We start from the raw sequence: 5634 nt of genomic DNA on the forward strand, positions 1-5634 counted from the left end.
CATTTTGAAGCTTTAATTAGTAGTGGTGGAAGTATACTTCAAAAGAGTTTAAAAGTTGAGGTTCATCCTAAATTGTTTAAAGTTTGAGTGAGGGAGATAGAAGAAGAAAGGTAGACTTTTGAATATTAGAATGGTTCTAAGCTAATAAACTTGAAAACTTTGATTGTTCATTAAAATGACTTGCAAACATGAAATGAAGATTGATTAAAACATTGAAATGAAATAAGCAAACAAGATGAAGATTGAAACAAAGAACAAAGAACAAGTTTGATTGAAATAAAGGAAATGAAATAACAAGTTGATTGAAATAAAGGAAATGAAATAACAAGAAATTAAAAATATGAATTGAAAAAACAAGACAAGAAAATAAACAAACCAAATGGTTTGGATCCTAAGACAATGGATGAGTTTTCTCTCCTTTGTTTTTTGATTATATACTCCTACATTTGCCATTTACAAATTTGTTCTTATCCATTCTAAACTAGACACCTCACCCCTTTCACTTTTGCTTTTGCTTTTGCTTTATGGGTGCCTTCTTGACCAAGGTAGGTTTAGGGATAAGTCTTCATAATTTGAAATAAGGGCCTCCATCTTTGGTCTTCTGATTTGAGTCCTTTGACTTAACTTTGACCATTGACTTTGACTTTTCGCCAGTTTTCCACAAAGATCTACCGGTCTTCATAATAAGCGTGATTAAGGCTCCTTTTTTGGTGCTAAGACGCAGCCTTTATGATAAGTGGTCTAAAATGCTCCTTAACTGAAAAAAGACAATAAAAGCTATGAAGTTGTCTTTTTCTGCGAAAAGAGGGATCAGAATGCAAAGAATATATGGGTAATAAAATGTACATTTGGGAGCCGATCAGTAATCGATAAGAGTCCAAAACTGTAGTTTTAACCCCTTAACAATATAACTGTTAGACCAATTATGTGATTAATAATATAGGTTTATCACTAATTACGTGTATTTGAGTATTTCAGGCTTCGGAGTTGAATAAATATAAATTTGTTACTAATTAGGTGCTAAAAGGAGCTAAAGTGATTTCTATGAAAGTTCTATGAAGAAAGCCCAAGTTTCATGGAGGAAAAGCCCAAGTGCCTAGGAAAAGACGTTTCCTAAGGAATATAAACGGCTCCTCGAATATCATCAAGGGGTTTGATCATCGTTGTGCCTAAACTTCCCTCAGCCTTCTTTGCTCTTTCTTTTCGTGCCCTTCCTTCGCCGTTCGCCCATCATCAGTGCGTGGTTTCTTATCTGTGCATGTTATTCTGTTTGAGAAATACTTGGAGTAAACTGTAACTCATGCCGCATTAGCTTTGTTGCTAGGTTAGAGCATGGCTAGATGTCGCGCGTTTGTGTGAGAAACGTCACCGCTGACCATGGAGGAAATGGAGTTTGAGCCTCATGTTCATGGTGATCGTGGGAAGAGGAAAGTTACTCGTGAAGAAAGCAAGGGTCACAAACGAGTGAAGAGGGCTAATCGCTACCGGGCGGCATTGTTGTTCAGTCGCCATCGCGAGGGCTTAAACTGCCGGGTCGGTTATCTTGGCAACGATCTGGGGCAAAGTCGCCGATCCCGGTGGAGAGTTCGTCTCCCCAAGGTAGGGATGTGGGGAGCGAATTCTACTACCTGGGGAAGACGGGGAAGAAGCGGATGGTGAAACGTTCGGACTGTAGCTTCCACTCGGCGCCCATAGCGACTAGCGTTCTGAAGGGGATCGTGTTAGATGGTGATAAAGCAGAGGTGAAAGACGAGGACATGGGGATGCTACTGGGGACGATGGATATGGCCGCTTGTTTGGTGAGTTCAGGACACCCTAAGCTGTTTTGCCGTTTTCCAAGGGAGTCTGGTGTTCTAACTTTGCTCATGCAGGGTATGATAAGCTGAAAGATGCTGTGCAGAGTACTGAGACTGGTGGCGACCCTCACGTGGAGCTGGGGTTGATGCGAGCTGCGTGGGGGGCTGACAAGAAGAAGCTAGAAGTGACGACCGCCAAGTACCAGAACGTTGCTGCGGAGAATGCTGTACTAGTGACGGATATGACTGAGCTAGAAAGGGAATTGGCTGTGGTGACTGCTTATGCTAAGAAATGCCAGAAGGTGGCGCGCAAAGCGAAGAGGGTGTATTCCGAAGCTTGTATCAGCTACGCCGCTCTGGACGAGAAGTATGAGGCCCTGAAGAAAGCGACTGTGGGCGATGAATCAGGGCAAGAGATGCGGGTGATGCTAAGATCTGCCCGGCACACGGCTTCTACCAGCGCGCCACCAGAAGATAAGCATGTCATAAGTGAGGTTTGAGGATGTGATCGACCATAGTCTCTGTCAGTTGGAAATTGTAAGTACCGGTTACGCTTTCCTCTCTTATATGAGAGTTAACAATAGTCGTGGTCTTCGTGTCTTGCCCCCGAAAGCAGTTTGCCTTTTATTCGAGAACTGGTTTCCACGATAGTGGCAGTTCGATACTTTACTTATTTTGTAATAGACGCCGATCTGGATTTCCTGGGTAAGCCCAGCAGATCGGTGAACATATCTATCGCGACGTTTGATCGTGTATTGTTATTGCTGATGTTTCGCATGCATGTTGTTGCCTACGTGTGTATGACTAACGTCCTGTGTATGAGGCACGTGGTTTGCAATAAGTGAGTATCTGCTTGCGGAGAGTGTTCTCGTTTATTCGTCCCTAGAAATATAGGTCCTCGTCGTGACAAGAATTGGAGAGGCTATGTAGCCTGTAAGCTCCAGAGAGCTGTCTGCTCACGGAGAGCGTTCTCGCTTTAGTCGATCCTAGAAATATAGGTCCTCGACGAGACAAGAATTGGAGAGGCTATGTAGCCTGTAAGCTCCAGAGAGCTGTCTGCTCACGGAGAGCGTTCTTGCTTTAGTCGATCCTAGAAATATAAGTCCTCGACGTGACAAGAATTGGAGAGGCTATGTAGCCTGTAAGCTCCAGAGAACTGTCTGCTCACGGAGAGCGTTCTCGCTTTAGTCGATCCTAGAAATATAGGTGCTCGACGAGACAAGAATTGGAGAGGCTATGTAGCCCGTGAAGCTCCAGTGGAGCCGCTCCGAGAGCGTTCTTGCTTTAGTCGATCCTAGAAATATAAGTCCTCGACGTGACAAGAATTGGAGAGGCTATGTAGCCTGTAAGCTCCAGAGAACTGTCTGCTCACGGAGAGCGTTCTCGCTTTAGTCGATCCTAGAAATATAGGTGCTCGACGAGACAAGAATTGGAGAGGCTATGTAGCCTGTAAGCTCCAGAGAGCTGTCTGCTCACGGAGAGCGTTCTTGCTTTAGTCGATCCTAGAAATATAGGTCCTCGACGTGACAAGAATTGGAGAGGCTATGTAGCCTGTAAGCTCCAGAGAGCTGTCTGCTCACGGAGAGCGTTTGGCGCGTTAAGCGTGGTGGAATGGGGAAGTATACTGGTTGTGCATTGGATGACCGCTGCATGACGTTCTGACTCCAGGGGGTGGAATAGCTATACGAAGTAATCATACAAATGTGACCTTAGATCTATTAAATCTTTGAAATAAAATGTAATGCATAGGAACAAAAGTTTTATTGATAAAATCGTTTTAGCAGATAAGTATTCCATGGGCGAGGTAACAATTTCCCCTCTTGGGTTTTTATCCAATATGCTCCATTGCCTACAACGCGTTCTACGATGTATGGGCCTTCCCAATTAGGGGCTAGCTTGGAGTCGTCTTGCGTCTTTTTTAGCACTAGGTCGCCAGGTTGAAAAGATCGAGGATGTACTTGCTTGTTGTAGGAGTTCTTCAGAGTTTGCTGGTAAGATGCGACTCTGATGGCAGCTAAGTCCCGCTTTTCCTCCAACAGGTCGACTTCTCGTGCTAACACGGAGTCGTTATGTCCTGATTCGACAAGTTCTGATCGAGTCGTAGTGACTGTCAGCTCGGTGGGAATTACGGCTTCTGTGCCATAACATAAGGAGAATGGAGATTCGCCGGTACTAGATCGAGCTGTGGTGCGGTGGGCCCATAAAATATTCTCCAATTGATTTGGCCATTGACTTTTATTCTTTTCAATCTTTTTCTTCAAGTTTTCCAAGATTGCTTTGTTACTGGCTTCTGCCTGACCATTACTCTGAGCGTACTGTGGAGTAGAAAAGGAGTGAACGATCTGCCACTTGGCTAGAAACTCTTTAACCGTTCTGCCTTTGAACTGAGGCCCATTATCCATTACTAATGTGTGTGGCAAACCAAATCTGGTGATGATGTGGGTCCAAATGAAGTTTTTGACATGTGACTCCTTGATGTGTGCTAAAGGAATAGCCTCGACCCACTTGGTGAAGTAGTCGGTTGCAGCTAGGACAAAGCGGAAGCCAGTACTCTTCTGTGGGATGAATGGGCCCATAATGTCCATGCCCCACATGTGGAATGGCCACGGACTCGCTATGTTGATCAGTTCGCGAGCAGGTTGGATGATATTGTGGCCAAACGTTTGGCATTTGAGACATTTGAGGACGTATGCTTTGGCATCGATCTGCATCCGGGGCCAAAAATATCCTTGGAGATGGCCTTGTGGGCTAACTTGGCGACCACGCGCGTGATTTCCACATTCTCCTTCGTGGATTTCTACAAAAATCAACTGACCCTGTTCTGGGGTAATGCACCGTAAATGCGGGCCACCAGCGGATATAATCAATGATGGGTCGCATCCATGTTTGACTCAACTGACTGGCGGAGAGAGGAAATAGGTCGCTTTATCATCAAGGTGTGGTCGACTTGGTATGCGTGTCGATCGACGATTTCTATGAGAATTTGTCGGGAACGCATTTCGGTCCGGGTAGCCAAGTAAGCTAAACCGCTTACGTGGCGGTTCTCCTCCACGCAAGAAATGATGTATGTGTACCGCTTTAAAAGAAGGCAATAATTGATGAACGACCGAAGATATTTTGAAAGATTACCTTCATGGGTAGTGTACTCTTTTGCAACCCGGCGAACAACCAGTTAATGAAGTCGCTAAATACTTGGAGCTCAGGACACCGAGCTCTTGGCATATCTGAAGTCCCCCTCGCGCCTCATTACTCCGCCTCATTGTTGGAAGTGGCAAAGTCGATGCGAACGGACTTTTCCATCACCGTTCCATCGGGTGAAACTAGGACCACCCGATGCCGCCGCCACGGATTGCTAGAACCATCAACAAAAGAGAGATTTGTGGATTTGATGTGCTCCTTCAAATCTGGGGAGGTCGGTCTCTTGTTCCCAATTGGGGTCATCAACAGGGAAATCCGCTAGAAAATCGGCAACGACCTGTCCCTTCTGGGAAATTCGTGGTACGAATTCCAGGTGGTGTTCGCCGAGTTCTTCGGCCCAAACTGCCATCCAAGTAGTTTTGTTTTCTTTGTGGAGAATTTTCTTCAATGGGAGGTCGGTAAGAACTTTGACTTGATGCGCCTGAAAGTAAGGTCTGAACTTCCGTGCCGAATATAATAAAGCAAGTACTGCTCTTTCCAGGAAGGAGTAATTCTTTTCCGCTGTCGTGAGCGTCTTGCTTGTGAAGTAGATCGGTTTTTCTGAATTGTTTTCCTCTTTGAAGAGAACTGAGCTGATTGCAAAATCGGATACCGCCCGGATAGAGCCCCGAGTCTCCGCTACAGGTTTAGCTAAGACGGT

Source organism: Coptis chinensis, chromosome 1, assembly GCF_015680905.1.
Source record: "Coptis chinensis isolate HL-2020 chromosome 1, ASM1568090v1, whole genome shotgun sequence".
Classification (NCBI taxonomy): Eukaryota; Viridiplantae; Streptophyta; class Magnoliopsida; order Ranunculales; family Ranunculaceae; genus Coptis; species Coptis chinensis.